Raw genomic sequence first — 18,811 nt, forward strand, 5'->3', positions numbered from 1 at the left:
AGCTGGATTTTAACGTGACAGCTGTAGTGAAACACCTGTGACGTTGAGGGCCTGCTGGTGCAAGTAAAAAATACCTTTCAGATAACTGGACGACTACGGATTCGACTTAGCGGCTGTTGTTACTGAGTCACGGCTGTAAAATTCCAGTAGGGAAAGATTAATATTTGACTCAGATATTTGAGAAAAAATGAGAACAAAGAACCAAGACGAGGCTCGAAATGTCTAAATATAAAAGAAAATTGATATAGGCAAGATACATAAATCACTTTTAGAAGGTTTATGAAGTGTGTTCATAAGAGCGAGATGTTCCTGCTAGGGAAGCCTCATTTCCAGTTCCAGTGCATGAAGCAGTAACCATATGGCTGGGACTATGACAGTGTGAAAGGTGGTGAATCTCATGATTGTGATTAGTGGGAGGATCAGATCAAATTAGAATTTTTACCTTCTGATGTCTTTGTCATCGAAGTGTGACATCTGGCTGGCACTGATGACCAGAAGTGAGACAGGGAGTAATTACAGAGGAGTTTCAGTCTTCCTGCTGAATCCTGGATGGAAGTTGATTGAAAATGTTTGTAGCTATGCTGCACTATGTTCTGTGTAAAAGTTGGTTCTTGGTGTAGATTGGAGAATCTTTCTCAAACAGTACAAAATGCAGATTTTACATTTTATTTGTAATAGAGTTTAGTAGTGTCATGATATTTGGGTGTTTGTGTTTTGGTTCTCTCTTATGTTTTGTGTAGGTTATTTTAGTGTTACCAATGTCTCATTTTGAGTAAATTTTCTCATTTTATTTTTGTGTGATTAATAGTTCATTATGTGCCAAAGTTCAACTTTCTTTATTAATTGATTTCCCCGTGTCCCCCTGGCCTCATTAAGTGTATTATTCAGTATTCATTGTTGTATTTTTCAGATTAGTTAAGATTCCTTCTGTGTTTCTTTACTTAGTTATTCTGCCTTTCCTCAGTTCTCACTTGCAATCTCCCCTAGCTCCTCTGCCTTTTGTTATCCACAATCACATTTAAACTAATTGGCTTCATTCACTCACTGCTGGATACTTAAGTTATGCTGATGCTGTCACCTTGAATCCTGTCTTTTCCGTCGAGTTCTGTGAGTTTTTCATAAAATGCATCATTCTTTACTACTCAATGCATGAGCTGTTGTCTTCCTCCTCAAAGCCTCAAAGCATGACCTAAAGAGTTGTAATCATAAAAATTGCTTACTTTAGTTTGATAAAGATTCCTGCACCAAGGGACAGTTAATCAGTTTTTATAATTATCTGATTTTATTGGCTTTGTGAGAAAGACTAAATCTCCAAAATCAAATAAGTAATTCATTAGTTCGATGTAGAACAGGTGCTGTTCATATGCTTGAAATGATTAAAACTCTGCACTGGATCAAGATTACAGATCCCATCTTCTGTTGCTTTATGACAAAAACTTTATTTCTGAAAAATTTGAGTTTGTGTTTTTTGGTGGGTGTTTTGTGTGTGTGTGTGTGGCCTTGTATTTGATACAGTTTAAGAACCATAAAGCATAAGGACCATTTTCCTAGCATATAGTATGTTGTGGAGACTGACTGCTCCTTATAGGGCAGTCACATAAGCCTACACAAGAAAAGAAAGAAAGAAAAGAAACCTTTTCTTTCTCCAAAAGAAAAAGTGCTGTTTTTGGGTCAGGTTTAGGGTTAGAGTGTGAACTGAGATTATCTTAGGTTAGGACAAGTAAAAATTGAAAGACACACGGTGTGTGTGTGTTTAGTTTTTAAGAATACCCTCAGGGGGCTTTACGGCCAGGTATAGTAAGTTTGTGGTTAGAGGAAGGCTGGTGGGTTTATTTCAAACTTTCCCCTCTAGAGAAACAGGAGCAACAGCAACAGCGGATGTATACATGAGACTGTGGACTGCACATTTCATGAACCAACGCCCTTTATTTTGCACGCTTGACAGAACAGTACTTTTATACATGTACATGGGAAAATTCAGAGAATGCAAATCACTTAGGGCACATGATGTCATTGTGAAAATGTTCATTGAGCTCATGTTTGTGTTTTTAGCGTAAATTATATCTTATTTTTACATCATCTAAAAAATGAGATGATAGTCTGATGTCAGAGTTATTGAGGCTGACCTAACATTTATTATTTCCTAAAACAGGAAATGTGTAACTGTGCTCATGCATACATACATTGGTAGTTCTTGTAGAATACAAACTACACCAGCCACTTGGTTACGGCATCCTATATATTCCTTTCTGTGAGACACTGGATTGTTCCTGGAGGCTTTTTGCAAAGCCAGAACCTGGGATCTTATCTGGTGTGATAGATCCATCCATCTAACACCCTTGTCCCTAGTGGGATCAGGAGGAGTGCTGGTGCCTATCTCCAGCTAACGTTCCGGGCAAGAGGCGGGGTACACCCTGGACAGGTCACCAGTTTGTCCCAGGGCACAGACAGGACAAACAACCATGCACACACTCACACCTAGGGAGACTTTGGAGAGACCAATTAACCTAACAGTCATGTTTTTGGACTCTGGGAGGAGTACCCGGAGTACCACACATGCACAGGGAGAACATGCAAACTCCATGCAGAAAGACCCTGGGCCGGGAATCGAACCCAGGACCTTCTCACTGCAAGGCAACAGTTCTACCAACCCTGGTGTGATAGATCTCGGGGTTTATTACTCTGGTGCTCCAGGTCTATCTTGTGCTGTTGTGATCTGTGATGTCCTTCTGATCTGCTCTCTCTACATGACGGTTTGGTTCATGTCATCTATCTGACTTTTCCATGATTCATATCATGGAAGAGTTTTTCCTCCTTTGATGCTTCTTCCACCTTCTTCTCTTCCAGTTTTCATTATTTGAAACATTCACTCTTTGAGCCATCTCCCTGGTGTATTCCTGGATCTTGAATGTTCAAGATCCACTTGTCCTCTGCCTCCATCTGTACACTTAATGTACAGGTTGCAGAAAGTGGATTTGGAGTTGAATTCACCATACATGGTAAGCAGCTTTTGTGCTTAAACATCTGTGGGTTGAATTTCCTCTCATATCCAACTTATTACCCCAGCAAGGATATCTGATTAGTGTCAAGTGATTTAAATATAAATTAATATAATGATCTATTTATGAAGATAATACAACTAGTTGTCTATTTGGCACAGATCTTCAGAATTGATGTAACATTCAGACTTGCTTAAAAACAGTGTGTTGAAGGCTTCATGAGCAGCAGCATCCAAGTCTTACACCACAAACTGTAATTAGGACTTTCTGTCACAATCACAGAAATAAATATTCTAAAGTCCTTTGAATTTGGAAAGAAAAGTCAATTTATTCCGTTTTCCTGATTTGCTATTTATTTTTCATTCCATTTTTTTGTGCAATTTTTTAAATTTCTATTTGGCCTTAGGAGAAAGTAATGCTTCTTGTTTTCAGGGATAGAAGTTGATTTGTCTTGAATAAATTCAATTGCACAAAGGTTTTATTTCTTGCACTAGGCCTGGTATTGTATTTTTGTAGTCTCTAGATCTGAGAAAAAAATGTTATATGGAGAGACTGAACAAAGAGCTGTGCCATGAGATCAACAATTTGTGGCCATTTTAGCTGCTGGTCCTGGCACCAACAGTTAGTATGGCGCCTGTTGCTATGTTGTGCACCCTCTGAAACACCATCTCTCATATTTGCATGAAAAATTCAGACAAGGAAATGTGTGTAACAAGGAAAAGAAATACAAAAATAAATGAATTAATATGAGAAAATGAGAGCCAAATTCATACAAAAAAAATGCATATATCGAAGAACAGGTTCTAAGCTGAAAAACACAAACAGGCTTTTCTCCTCTCAATCTTCCAACCAAATGGTCAACTGATGTTACAGATGGGATGTTCCTGTTGTAGTTGGGAGTCCAGACAAACTTCTTTTGATGTGTCAGTTAGTCTGAGTCTTTAAAGAATTGAAGATTATTCAATAGAAAAACACAAAATTTCACAAATGACACTATGCATGACCAAAAAAGGGCATCCTGTCGCATTTTGGAGCTCTTCATACTCTGGTTTAGATTAACAATGTGACAGTTTTTTCTATATCTCGTTCTAAGACCTGTTTGTACCAATTATTCTAAAAACATCTGGTTTTCAGTCAGCTTTCCTGAGTCCAGTTTCCTTTGACTTAGGCCTGTTGTGATAGATATGCCTAAGATGGCTGAGAATATACACAAGCATACTTTAAGCAGCATCCACTTGCCAAGTTTGCAGAAATCTTTTCAATTTTCAACACCTGGCGTTTAAAGGAAACAGGCTCACCAAGGTAACTTAAGGACAATCCAAAGCTGATAACTTTTGCAGGAAGTTAAAAGCTAAAATTCCACAATGCATGTGTCAGAGGCCTAAAAAAGACTTCAAGGAATGGAACAAACCCTTCACTTTGTGTCTAAAAATAGCAACTAAGATGTTACAATTTTTAAAATTCTTATTAAAAGTTTGGTTCACATGACTGAATTGTGACTTATGTGGATCACAAGTTGCGGTCATAATTTTGTAAAACCTTCATAAGTCTTCATTGATTAAAACAGGATCCATATAATACATAAGTGAAAGTCAGGCAACGGCAATGAATGACAAACACTGTAATCAAGGTTGATGAACTGGTTTTCTGGATTCAGATCCTCATTGACAAGATAAACGTGACATAATGCTGTGGCACTATGCATAGCGCACATGCTGTGAAAAGAGCAAACCAGTTATGTTTGTTTTTATAGAACCAATTAGAAACCTGCTTTACCTCCAGCTCCAAAACATGTAAAAGATAAAAAAGGACAGTAACAGTAAGCCTATTTGCTGAGTCAGTCTATATTTTGAAGTAAAATCCCTATTTCTGTCACATTCATTTTATCTGTAAAACTTTTATGTGAATAATTGACTGCAGAAATTCCAAATATCAAAGCTTTACCTTGTTATCCTGTATTTTCGTCCACATTTTCTGTAACTGCCTTTTAGTCACAGAATTATGGGGACTCTGGTGCCAATTCCCATTGGTCAGTGGGTGAGATACATCTGAGAACCACTAACAATCCAGACATTTATGCCTCAAGGCTATTTAGAGTGGCCAGTTAACCTAGAAATCTAAAGATCTTTGCACTGTACCACAATGACAAGGATGATAACTTCATTTTAAAAAGATGTGCACGTTCATTCATTGTCAATCCAGTGTCAACTACTCATCTAGCTTGAAAATTTCAACATTCATCGGCAATATGCAGAAAGCTGAGAAGCTTCTATGAATGCTGATTCAGTAGTGGAAAACAGTGACGACAACTAATAGCATAACAATGAGATCAGAACAAGTATCTACAGATATCAGAAAACAGAAATAGTGCATCTTGTACCTTCCGCATGAATTCCCTAGTGTAATGAATGGCATTGAACGACATGTTTCCAAAACATAATAGTGGATGATGTCATCACAAATATTTTCCTTAAGAAACAAAGCCAACATGTATTTTATGGTTCATGATGTACAGGACTATTGTTGCAAATTCATGGGTTTACAGCTAATAACAAGAGAAACGTAAAGTCTGGCAAGATCAAGAGTGTCACAGATCCCCAATTACTGAATAAGGTAGATCAGTATCTGCTCCCTTTCTGATTGCTTCTGTATTTGATCATTTCTGTTTTGTTTCATATCTTCCAACAAATCGTAACATCAACATTTTTAAGCCTACTTAATGTTGTCATCAGAGTTGACAACATTAGATACATTAACTCATTAATACATTAACTCAATAAATAGATACATTTACTCAGTTACTTTTACTTGAGTAACTTTTTGGGGAAAAACATACTTTTAGGAGTAATTTCTTAGAGGAATTTTTATTTTTAGTTGAACGAAAACAGGCTGGAGCTACATTTACTTGAGTACAATTTGTGGCTACACTTCCCACCTCAGGTTGTCATACAGGTTCTAGCAGGGCTCTAGACTAACTTATTCTACTAGTTCCACTGGTGGGCCTAACTTCTTTTCCTAAGTGCACCAGGACAAAATTTAGGTGCACCTAAACTGTCACATGACAGGGTTTAACGTGATAGTTAAACCCTGTCACGTTTAACATTATTATAAGTATTCAAATGCCTTAAACCTTAATGTGCTCATAATTTACAAGTAATGCTGCTTTGCAAAACATTTAATTACCTGCAAATTATTAACATAGTTAATAAGTGTCATTATGGTTGTTTGTGTACCTAAAAATAAATGCAATAATTAGTTTTCAAAGAGTTGCCCAACTGCTACTAATAATAGAAACTTCCAAATAACTTCTCCCAAGTAAAGATCATTTACAAAATAAAGAACATGATTTTGAACTTCTGATTCATTAAGTGTTATTATGGTTGCTTGTGTACCTAAAAAATGCAATAATGAGTCTTAAAAAATTTGCCAGTGGTACTAAAAATAGAAACTCATTGTTTCACAAGAATAAGAGTATGAAGTAACTTTGAATAAGTTCTGCACAAAAGATTTTGAAGAATGTCCTATAAAATGTCTGTTCACAGGTTCACAGGCACGTTGAACTTCTTAGAATTTCAAGTAACAATTTCCCTGCCAATGGCAGCATGAAGGAACAAAGATAGGCATCTGACATGCTCAAGCTCATGAGCAGATGATAATTTAGTGCCTTAGCAAGATTATTTTTTCCTTTTGAGGTCAGATATGCGGTTATTTTTAGACTAGTACTTTATGTACATCAGACAACACTTTAACTTCTAAAACAATGCTAGAACTTTAAAATCAAAATTTTATTTTAAAAGTAACTGTTAATTAATGATGTATGCTTTGAATTTAAATGAACTTACAACCAATCGATGATTTAACCTCAGAGTTAGCCTGTTGAGTGATATTTTAATTCATGAACAACTTTTGAGATTTTGGTCCCGTTATAAAATAATACATCTACACCCTAACCAACAAACATATTTGTTTGTTGGTTAGGGTTATATACACCTATTTCTAAAGCCTTGCAAAATAACTTTCCATTTTGTCAAAAAAAGAAGAAAGTACCTGAAAGCTTTTTGTCACAAACAACATCGGAGAAACAAAAAACGTAGAAGAAGTACACTGGTCATTCCAGACTTTTAGCCATTATGTAAAATTCTGTGTTGAGGAGAACTAATGGTGCAACTCTCTCTTTAAATCATGCTGTGGGAATATCTTTCCTCAGAAATCCATTTAGCAATAGATCTGTCTGCTACTTGGAGGACATACCAAGACCTCATGGACATTAAACATGAGCCAATGATATGTCTCTTCATAGCTCTTATTTTGACCCAGATAGGTTTAGACAAAGCAAAACTCCTTTGTCCAATAGCAGACTAAGTTGAACTTAAAACAAAAAATTTAAAAGGTGCACAAAAATGACTTTTGTAGTCACAAAGCGAGAACCAAAAGTCAAGGGCAGTTTGATTCAACTTATCACTCTAAACTAATTTCATAGATTTTTCTCTTGCTATTTTATGGTAATAATATTTAGTGAGAAAAGTAAAGAGAATGATAAGATATTTGCATATTTAGATCATACTGCCGGATGGAAACAAACATTTTAATATTGCGCTGGATCTCGGCCGACAGTAAGGCGCTTCCTCTGTATCACTAAAAATTTCAGTTTTGTTGCCATAAAAAAATTTCTCTTGTGAAGCTAGAATTGCAACATCCACAAAGAACTACTTCACTCAGTACTACTGTGAGAGAGTTGATTATTACACAGAGAGGATGCAGCTCTGAAAGAATATTGCAGAGGCAAATAATGACTAACAGGGTTTAATTTGCATAAAGAATTATTTTTCACAAGTCTGTCTCAACTTAAACTGGTCCATGTTGAGACTTCCACACCATCACATCACAAGAATGCAACAGCAAAAATATAACTGTAAATACAGAAATAATATAGTAAATCTAACAATCGTTAGATTTAATCGTTTAATGCAAAATTAGTCAAGTCAAGATCAAATACACGAATAAATACCCACTAAAACCATATTTAAGCTACGTGACCTAATCTTAATGTCTTCTTAGCATCTATTTCCTGTTTTATTGCAAAATATTTTTTTACCTTCCCTTTGTGTTTCAGTGTGAGGTCATGAATTCCAGAAGTGTAAAATACATAAACTAGACATTTATGAACTGACAGTGTTTTCGTAACAGACAGGTCTGAACATGTTCATCAAACAAAATATTGAGGTCAGACAAGAAATCAAAAGGATCTCATTGTGAGCTTTAAAGTGTCGAGAAAAAAAAAAGTGATTCTCTATTCTTTCATAAAATGGTAACTAACTCGTGGCATATTTACAAAATCTTTAAGCTCCTCTCTCACGATAAAATGAGGAAGAGGATCCTTGTGGTATAAGGGTGTGACGCGGTTGTTAAGAAAATCAGTTTCCTGATGTTGTCATGAGGTTCATAAAGAAAAGTTTGAGGCAATGTCTCGGAAGAATCATTCATATCTGAGAGGAGAGCAGTAAGTCAACCGAGAGAAAGGTGTATTGACCCAGAAAAAAAACTATTTCCAAGTCATTGACCTGAAAATGTTCTGCAATGAATTTTGAAACTGGCAAAACCCACCTCCTTTCAACAACTTTATATAGTGACTGGACAACCTTACACTCTATTCTGCTCCCCGAATGTGTCAAAAATGACAATAGGAAACCCCCTTGATTTCCTGTAAAAAGCTTTCATTACCAATTAGAAATTAAAAGAATTCTGTGGTAATATTTGTTTCACTCAGTGATTTTCTAAGAAGCAACTTCTGCATCCTGTCAATATGTCCCTAACATGAAAATTTCCCCTGAGTCTGAGCAACATCCTCCTTTTATCAGTCAGCTGTATAGCATCAACTTTTGTATCTTTTCAGAAAAGCTATTGTGACATTAACCTTACATAATAATGGAAAGTCATGATATGTTTCAACAGTAGATGTTTGAGGGACTGACAGGATGTGGGTTTTGAGAGATATTTAACATTCATAACAGATGAACAGAAGGAGCACCATAGGCTGTTGAAGAACAGCAGTTTCACTTTTGTTTAACAAATAACTTGAAAAAATGTTTGTAAAAAGCCAGAAAATGCATTATTTACAGGAATATGCAGATAGGTTGATGGTTTCCGTTTTGCAAAAAAAAAAGTCTTATAGTCTTTTTGAAAAGGAGTAAAGATTATTTTCACTTAACATGTGCATACCCTTACTAGACAAGTCAGAAGAAACCCTAAGAAACAGAGTTATGTTGATAAAATATGAGCAGACTTTAGCATATAATTATGTAAATGTAAAAACAGAAAATCAAATGTTATAAAATAAAGCAGAGAGATATCTCATATGGCTTAAGAAATTATGTATTTGTACATAATAAAAGCAAAAGAAAACTGGGCGCCAATAGTCCATGGTCTTTTTTTCAAAATTTACAGAATGGATAATTGCAATTTTTCTCAAATTGGAATTATTGCCTGTCTGCTCATGCATCTGTGTGCTCTGCTCTTGCTTGTCAGGGCAAAGTGGTGGCTCAGCTGAAACGCTTGGCTTATCTTTTATCAAAGATAACACAGAGTTAGCTAAAATTGGCGCCACGTCTCTGTGGATGACTCAGATGAACTGAAACTTACTGGTATCTGAATCATCAGACAACATTATCATCCACTTGAAGAGACAGTTGTATGTTTTGTTTTTTTTTTTACCTGGTAAAGTTCATTCATACAGTTTTCTGCCACTTTATTAAGAAGTCATGTGCAATTACTTATTAACAACAATAGGATCAGAATTTGGTGCAAATAACATAAAAGCAGTGGCTGCTAGTTTTGGTTTATTATCGTGGGAGATATTACATTTTGGGTCTTTTGCAACCAACTGAAAATCATTTCTGTGCCACTGCCCAACTGAGGATTGCTGCATGCTTACAAGTATTAGCTAACAGGATGATGCACCAAGTCACAAAGCTTGAATCTTCTCATGCTGTTTTATTGAATGTGACATTGAGTTTATTGTACACCAAAAGATTTCAGTCCAATAAGAAAAGCTTCGGGGTATGTAGGTGAGGCTGACAGCTTCCTTATGCAATGGTATCATTCTACACTAAAGTCTTTTAAAGAGTGTTCCCAACACGCTAACAGTGTCGCTACTAAAGTGGTCATTTAGTGTGTAGCACAAGTTCACCCGAATTCTCCTACAAACAGGTCCAATTCATACCCTGATGTATTTCAGTTCCAAATAAATCAATTTAATCCAGTTTATTGCAATGCAATTCGATTGTCAAATTCAGTTGATCATAAGTTGCCAGAGTAAACAGTTTTCCATTTAAAAAAACCAGCAGATGGCGTCAAAGTTACTCAAGCAAGGCAAAGGGATCTTGAGTTAAAATAAAAATTTATCTGAAATCTGTTACATCAACTATTTTATAATCTTAAGAAATGTATTAATGTATTTATTATCTCTGAAATGTTTTAACATTTAGAATGCAAGAAAAAAAACAGTGTTTAGCAGCTATCTGTCATATAGTCAGAAGAATCATCTGCCAAGTAGTGTTCATTGTTGAACAGAGACATGATGGGGGAAGCTGATAGCTTTTTTTTCACACCATAGTGGAAGTGAACAAAGGATATAAATTTCAGGAGTAAACAATCAAAAATAAACACTGAATCATCACATTTATGCCACTTCTTTTCAAAGGATGAGGCTGTTTTCTCATAGTTATGTCCTATGGTTGTTTACATTACATTGCTTTATGATGCGTGCGTCTTTGTGATCGTCCGTTGATAATGTTAGAGAGAAGCAGGGCTGTTCCAGACTGGCAGGGGTAGAAAATGTGTGTTGCAAATGTTTCAGCAGAAGACATTGTGGAAGTGAAACAGCTTTTGGTAGCTGAGGGACGTCAGGCCGTGTCAGATTCAGGGGAAGTCAGACTGTCATGTTGTCCTTGAATAAAAGTCCCTGTTCTGAGCGTTACATCCCTCGATGTCTTTCACTTTGTTTCTAACCCCTGACACACCAGTCAGAGAATTTGCTTTGTCAGTGAAACACATTTTAATTACATTGTAATGACATTTCATTAATGACTGGTAATTTGCTTATTAGTGTAACACAACTGCGTCTTTACAGTCAAATGTGGTTTTCTTTTCAATTTTAAGCCTCAGTCCCAAATGTACAATAAGAACTAATTTCTTTGAATTTTCCACATAAATACAAACACCAAGTCACCCTTCTTGATCAAGGAAGTGAACACCTAATCTTATTATGTTTAAGGTTACAAAACAAATCAGACTATGTGACATGTGCTGGTGAAATTTAGATTTTAGAAAAAACTATTAACCCACACCTGTTTTCCACCAGAAACTTAAATCTTCTTGCCTGCTTCTTTCTTGAAGGCTAGTGGTTGTCTCCATCTAGTGGTGAAAAATATTGTCTTAGAGACAAAAATGACAGTATTTTTCCCTCAATTCCAATTCTTTTGTACCAAAGACTTACTGACAAATCAGAGAAAAAAATACAAATTGTTTTCAGAACATGTAACAAGTAAATAATATTAATTTAATTTGCATATCTAGCAGAGTTAAGCTATGTAAGTTTATTATTAAACTTTTTGTATGCTACCAGATGGTTAAATGTAAAAGGGGAATTAAAGAGCAAATAGATAAATAAAGTAAAGATTTTTGTTTAAAATTTTTATTTTTTAAAGAAGATAATTCTTACATTGCAGACATGTTATTTAAATTTTTGATTTTCTTTCTTTACCACAATGAGCTAACATTGCTCTCTGTCTGAGCACTGAAACCACAGAAAACAACATGAAGGCAGTCATTTTTATTTTATGGTTTTTGCACCAAACCACCTTATGGAAAAATGTCAACTAGAATGAAATTATTGTTGGATTATTACTAATGTTATTAAAATCTAATCACAGTTTTCTGTTTTACTCACTTTTTTACTCAACAAATAATATTTTCATATATCATGTACAGTGCAGCCACATAGATGTGTGATATTGCGTACTGATTAAATAGACAGACAACTTTATTAATCCCATTATTTCAATGCAATTTTGTGTTTTGGTTTATTTGGATTATCCTTTTCCCATAAATGCAACTAATACTGCAACTAATGATACAACCACACAAACATACCCATGACAATACCGCACTCTAATGATACTAATGAGTAACGCATATAGGTGCGTTGGGTTGGACGTTGTAAGAAACATACTCTGATTGGCTAAGTGGTGTTCATTTTTTCAAACCCATTTGAATGCAGTCCTGGCCACACAATACTCAGACAACAAAACACACCAGTGGTGTCATCTCTTATACGTCTGAGCAGTTCTGCCCACACGAGACAAAACTGAGCTGAGCAGTAGACCTATATTGCAGGTGGTTTAATGTTATTGCTGACCTCGAGTTATTTTAAATCTTGCTTACCTTGTAAGTTATCAGTCCCATAAGCTTCTTATAACAGTAGAGTGATACTCTATAGTACTTTGCCCCTTTGCACCAAAAATTGATCAGGGGAAAATTGAAAACACAACACAGATTGCTTTAAGCGTCTAAGCCATGTATTCATTATAAAGATTAAAACTATGAAGCCTAAAATTGTTTCAGTTCTTGTGTTAACATGGTATAGTGCAAGAGTCAAAAGTTGAGAAAATTGGCAAATATTTACATGTTACCAGTAAAAAGCTTTGATTTCAGTGCTCAAGGTAGCATAAAATATTTATTCTGAAAGTTGTAGGAAGGCTGTATGATTTTCCTCCTTTATCTGCACGTAAATGCTTGCAGCACACAGACTTGAAGATAGCTGCAACAGAACGACTGCTGGGTCCTTAGATTCTGTAGAGATAATAGAGAGAAAAATCTCCATCAATTCTCCTATATCTTTAAAGCTGGTGTATTAAAGCACCACAATTCTGCCTCTGGAGGAGTAAATCTTTAGTATTCTCTGTAGCTCAGACAGTGTAAAGTTTCCTCCTCCCCAGCAGGAAAGAAAGAACAGTTTGTGGCAGTCAGCAAAGACTTGGTTGCCTTATCATGGACTCTCTGCAGGCTGCACCTCTACATGTCCCTGAGCCCAGAGTCCAGGGGCATTATCTCCACCTCAGCAACTCCCACCGTCGACATGCTGGGGTTTTGCTCCACCTGAGCTCCTTTTCTCTGCCCCATTCATTCATCTATACTTCCTCTGGTTTTTATCCTGCTGTGCTTCTTCCTTCACCTGGTTGTTGCTCCTGTGCCGCTTTCCTCCTCTTAAGCTTTTAATCCAAGGTTTTTTTCTATCACACTTCTCCCATTTCTTAATGTTCTTATGATGCATTTTGTTGTAAACTCTTCATATTCTTTCGCTTATAATTGACTCTGACATTCCTGCAATTTATTATCCATTTTCTACTATTTTCATACGTTTTCTTTACTAGTCTGTTAATCATTTTCTCAGTTCTGTCTTTAGCTATGGTTCCCTCTATCCTCTTGTATCCTGTCCTGTCTCCCTTGAGTAAAAAAAACACGCTCAGTTTAGCCAAGGACAAAAACACAACCAGACAATGCTGGACCAATTAAATGGAGAGTGCAGGGTAATACACAGAAAACCTTGGCCAGGATGAAAATACTCTGTGGTTTTGCAAATTCTCTGTATATTCAGAGATTATTTTAAGGATGCATTATGGAGTAGTTTGTCTTCTTAAAATATTAAAACTTCTACTTTCTTGAAAATACAAGAAATATGTGGAATACAGGAACTAATGTGTTTTAGATGTGATGGCAACAGCAATTTTGTTAATATTATTGAGTTAGCAGAAGATCTTGGAACTAGTTGTAGCATCATAAGGCAAACAAGGTTTCTGATTGTAAAACTGATGTAATTTTGGAGAGATCACCACAGGTATTCATACAATTTGGAGGAAAGTCTACACAAAAAACAAGAAAACATTCACTGTCTTTTTGTGAAATATACACACCACCTTGGAAATTCATTTATATTTTTGTAAATTTTTCCAACTACAAATTTCAATGCATCTTTTTCCAATTTTATAACATAGTCCAACAAAACAGTTATGAAAGAGCGGAATAAAAAGGAAATAATTCATGTTTTAAAAAACAAATAAATCTGACAGTGTGACATGAATATCTGGGTCCATTACCATAATTTGTTTAATGTATTTTGACACAAGTACAGGCTGCACAGTGGCACAGTTGGTAGAACTGTTGCCTTGCAGCAAGAAGGTCCTGGGTTCAATTCCCAGCTTGGGGTCTTTCTGCATGGAGTTTGCATGTTCTCCCTGTGCATGCGTGGGTTCTCTCCAGGTACTCCAGCTTCCTCCTACAGTCCAAAAACATGACTGTCAGGTTAATTGGTCTCTCCAAATTCTCCCTAGGTTTGAGTGTGTGTGCATGGTTGTCTGTCTCTGTGTTGCCCTGCGACAGACTGGCGACCACACTAGTAGAAAATCGATATTTTGGTATGTTTCTGCTACTTTTGTATACAGATTAAATATCTCTTTGCTTAATAGTCTTTGTAAAATAATAGCTAGGTTGTGCCATGCTCTTGCTCTTGATGAGTCAAGGTTAAAACCTTGACTTAGGGAGATAGGCCAAACTTGGGATACTGTTTTACAACCTAACTTTATCCCTGAGCTGGCACAACTTAAATGCTCTTTGTTGTCTAATGGTCAGCAGCAAAGCACTGAGGCATTGCGACAACAGTTGTATTCATACTGAGATTTAATGACACACAGGTGGACTCTGTGTACTGATTAAGTGACTTGAAAGGACATTTTTTTACTCTTATTTTTATTTATGAACTATATTGTTTGTGCAGATGCAGTACTTTTCAGATTTTATTTGAAAAGTACATATCCTATTCTTTCTGTATCCCAGTCATGCTACTTTATGTTGGTTTAAGAAAAACTTACATGATCTTGACAAACGTGGTCATATTCTAATGTTTTTCAAAATCAATATGCATAATAGTTTAATTTAAAGCCTCCTGCTATTTTGAAGTGTTGATTTTATGAAAGATTATTTTTCAATTGGCCAGTATGGGGATTGAACCCATGACCTTGGCGTTATTAGCACCACGCTCTGACCAGCTGAGCTAACTGGCCATACACAATGTTGAGTTTTCATAGATTTAAATTAAAATATGAAAGAATAATAATGGTGTCTGTAGCACCACAAAGAGTGAATAAGGTTCAGGGCTCTGAATGCTTTTCAAATGTGCTTTTTCGCTACATTTTGAACAAAATTATACATTAGAAAGTGAAACAAATGCACCATTGTGCAGATTCTGACATCTCTAACCTCTCTGGGCATTGTATGGCCTTTTCTTTCCACATTTAGACATTTTGCTTGATCCTTATTGTTTAAGCACTTTGTCTTTAAGCTTTTCTTTTTTCTCTTGTGCTTTTTATACAAAAAATATGAGTTCTGTCTTTAAGAAATATTATAATCTTTAATCACTTAAAGCAGGGAACCTTTGCGGGAGCAGGTTAGTTTGAATAACAAATCTATATTTTAGACAATTTTTAAAGCAAAGAGCAAGTATCTAACCTCTGTTGTTAAAATTCTTGACTTTTCATAAGAAGGTGAGGTGTACTGATTGGGAGAGGTGTTCAAAGCTGAATCTATAATCTTAAAGCACACTTCACAATATTACTTTTTTCTCTTTGAAGTAGAACTTACATTCTCGATCTCATCCAAATACTTAAGCATTAAGCCTATTATGAGACATTTACAATTCATGAGCTTTGCATTTATGATGACTTTTGTGCATTCATCTCTGTTTGCATAGCTTAAATGTTGGAGACGTCTACCAGCTCTTGTGAAAAGCTTCAGAATCCTTGAGTTCCTTCTGAGTTTTGTTTGTTATTTTTGCCTTTTGTAGAATGTAAGATTAAAGTTTAAAGAATGGGAATAAGTAAGGTATGGGATTCTGTTTGGAATGCTTTATACATCAGTAAGAAATGCAAGGTAGTCGGAACAGAGAAAATATTTGACAAAAAACAGGCAGATTTTCAAACACACTCAAGATTTAAAACTTGCATACTGATGGTACCATGACATTGTGTTTCCTACGTCTGACACATCACTTGAAGTTTCTCTTGTACTTCTGTGTGGCATAAAATAAAATACAACAGGGCGTCAAAAAAAAATCTCATGGAAGGATCTAGCTTATAAAAACTATGGTAAAGTTTGAAAAAAAAAATCTGTTGATGAATACCCTGCTCAATATATTGTCTTAAAATAGGCAGACCTACACATATTTTTTTAACAGAATTGCACAGGAAGGCAGTGACCAGGCTACTAGAACATAAAAGTGTAATGAATAAATATTTTTTTTCTTATTTTAGGTGTTACTCATTTGAATATTGGGCTACTGTGTTTTTCAAACTGGGGAAAAAAAATCCAAAAAGTTACTGTCTGTGGTTTTATCAACTACATTCCCGGTGACCTTTGTTTCAACCTTTAATGCAGCAAGTTTTTAGAATACGCAGCCTGCATAAGCAGTAAAATTGCATTATAAGAATTATTTACTGATTTAACAATTTACACATTTTTCACTCCTAATGTTGCCTGTGTCATGTGACCTTCATTTTTTCTCAGATCACATGGTCCATATTTCCAGCACCTTGGGAGAAGTGCATACAGCAGACTATTTTTGTTTTTAAGCTGTTGAAGCAAGATGGCAGCTTTTTCAGAAAATGTTCTCATTAACTTGAAGTACACTGAAATGTAAAATAATGAGTCATTATCAACAATTCATATCAAAACAGAGTAAGCACTGAGGAGTAAGCAATGATGTTTAGTAATCTGCTCTGGATCAAAACAGCAAGACCTCAAAAGGATCAACATCAGATGTTTCTTTTAAAAACTGTATCTTGTGTTGTCTCACATATTAGAAACGATTTATAAGATTTGTTCCTTTCATGCAAGGCTCCAAAAAATTATCCTTTAACTTCCTGAATTTTTTGTACACCTATATGTAAATAGTAACTGTTTTGAGTTTTGCAGTAAAATGCATGTTTAACCAAGCTCACATAATTATTTTGAACTTAAGATGTAACATAGATCTAAATGTGGGGATTTTGTTTATAAACTAGCCAAATTAGGCCCATTCTGGTAAAACTGACCACTAGATGGCAACAAAATGCTGTAAGGTGGTTTGAACCAAATTTAGAACAATTGTTAAAAAAAAGTTAAAGTCATTTTCTTATCTAAGTCAACCCTGTTTTGTGACTGGTTTCTCAATTGATTACTATGTTGATTACTATGAGTTTTTATTTTTGTGTTTTTATGATGTAAAGCACTTGCTGATGAAATGTTCTATACACATAAACTTGATTGATTGATTGATTATTATTGCAGTATGGACATAGGATTCTCTAGACAGATGCCTATTGTCAAATAATTCAGATCAGTATAGGAGGCAAAGATTAAGATATATTTGGTACAACATTGTAAGAAAAGATGACTGAAGATTGTGGCTTCACGTAATTTTGAAAAGAGCTAAAAGGAGACTGTTGGTAAGTACCAAGGAGGAAAGAAGTAAATTGTTTTTTTGCAATTTCTGTTTACTCTACCTACTGATTGAAATATATGCCTAAGTAATTTTCTATGTATGTGAAAGGAATTCAGGATGTGAAACTGAATTATTTTTTTATGACATAACCCTATTATTGCTATTTTCTTCCCCTAACTGCTATGATACAAATCAACTGTCAATATGTGTCATTACTGAATAGTGACAGTTGCACTTTTCTTTCTACGGATGTTAGCAGATAATTTACAATGAGGTAATATGCATGAAAAAGGGAAAGTTCAATTTTTTATAATCCTTTGGTAACTCTGTGTGTGTTTCTCTGGTGAAGTTGTGTGGTAGTGATGGGGGTTGGGGACTCACAGCTCTGGGGAAAAAAGCTGTCTTGCAATCTGGTGGTTTGTGTTTTTATGTTACCTTTTCTGCTTTCTGGAAGCAAATAGCATAAACAGTCCATTTCCATGTGGGCTAAGTCTACAGCAATTTTTCTGGCCATCCTCTGGATCTGCCCAGCTTCTACCGTCCCCAGATGTGAAAATGGACTTCCCACTATCCCCTGTGTTGAATCACTAGCAAGGCCAAGGTCTTTCTGTCTCATGCTGTGCAGTTTCTGTACAACATTGTCATACTAAGACAGATTACTCTTTCTGCTGTGGCCCTGTAAAAGTTTTCAAGCAGAACTGAAGTGAGACTGGTCCGTTTTACCTTCCTGAGAAAGAAGAGCCTTTGGTGAGCCGTTTTTACCAGTGACAAACTCAATCAATCAATCAATCAATCAATCAATCAATAGGGGCAAAGTCAGGTCAGGTCACATGAATATACCCATGATCTTGATGTTGTCCACTCACTCTACAGCTTACTCATCTTTGGGAAGAGGAACATGTTCTATCCTTCTGTCTGGTCATCCCCCAATGACCACTTTGGTCTTGCTGATGTTCAGTACAAGGTTGTAGTTTAGTGCATCAGGTGATGGATGTCTTCTATTTAATGAGTCTCATCATTGTCTGATGTGAGATCAACCATGGTGATGATATCTGCTAGCTGCACAGAAGTGTTGGTGAAGCGAGTAGAGTAAGGCGTGGCTGAGCACACAGCCCTGTGGTGTGCCTGTGTTCAGGAACAGTGTAAAAGATGCCCTTCTACTAGTTGTGGTCTGTTGGAGAGAAAAAAAAAAGATCTAAATTCACAGCAATAGTGACCGAGTTGGGTTATGAATCTTCAGAGCCAACTTATCTGGGATCATCGTGTTGAAAGCCGAACTGAA

At 35.8% G+C, this 18,811-nt stretch overlaps 1 non-coding gene across 1 annotated transcript; it reads right to left on the reverse strand.

The window, feature by feature from the left end:
* Window positions 1-15,041: 15,041 nt before the first annotated feature.
* trnai-aau (transfer RNA isoleucine (anticodon AAU)) lies at window positions 15,042-15,115 on the reverse strand. The gene has a single exon. It is a non-coding gene; the product is annotated as a tRNA-Ile (tRNA).
* Between the last annotated feature and the right edge of the window lie 3,696 nt (window positions 15,116-18,811).

Source organism: Xiphophorus hellerii, chromosome 9 (assembly GCF_003331165.1).
Source record: "Xiphophorus hellerii strain 12219 chromosome 9, Xiphophorus_hellerii-4.1, whole genome shotgun sequence".
Lineage (NCBI taxonomy): Eukaryota > Metazoa > Chordata > Actinopteri > Cyprinodontiformes > Poeciliidae > Xiphophorus > Xiphophorus hellerii.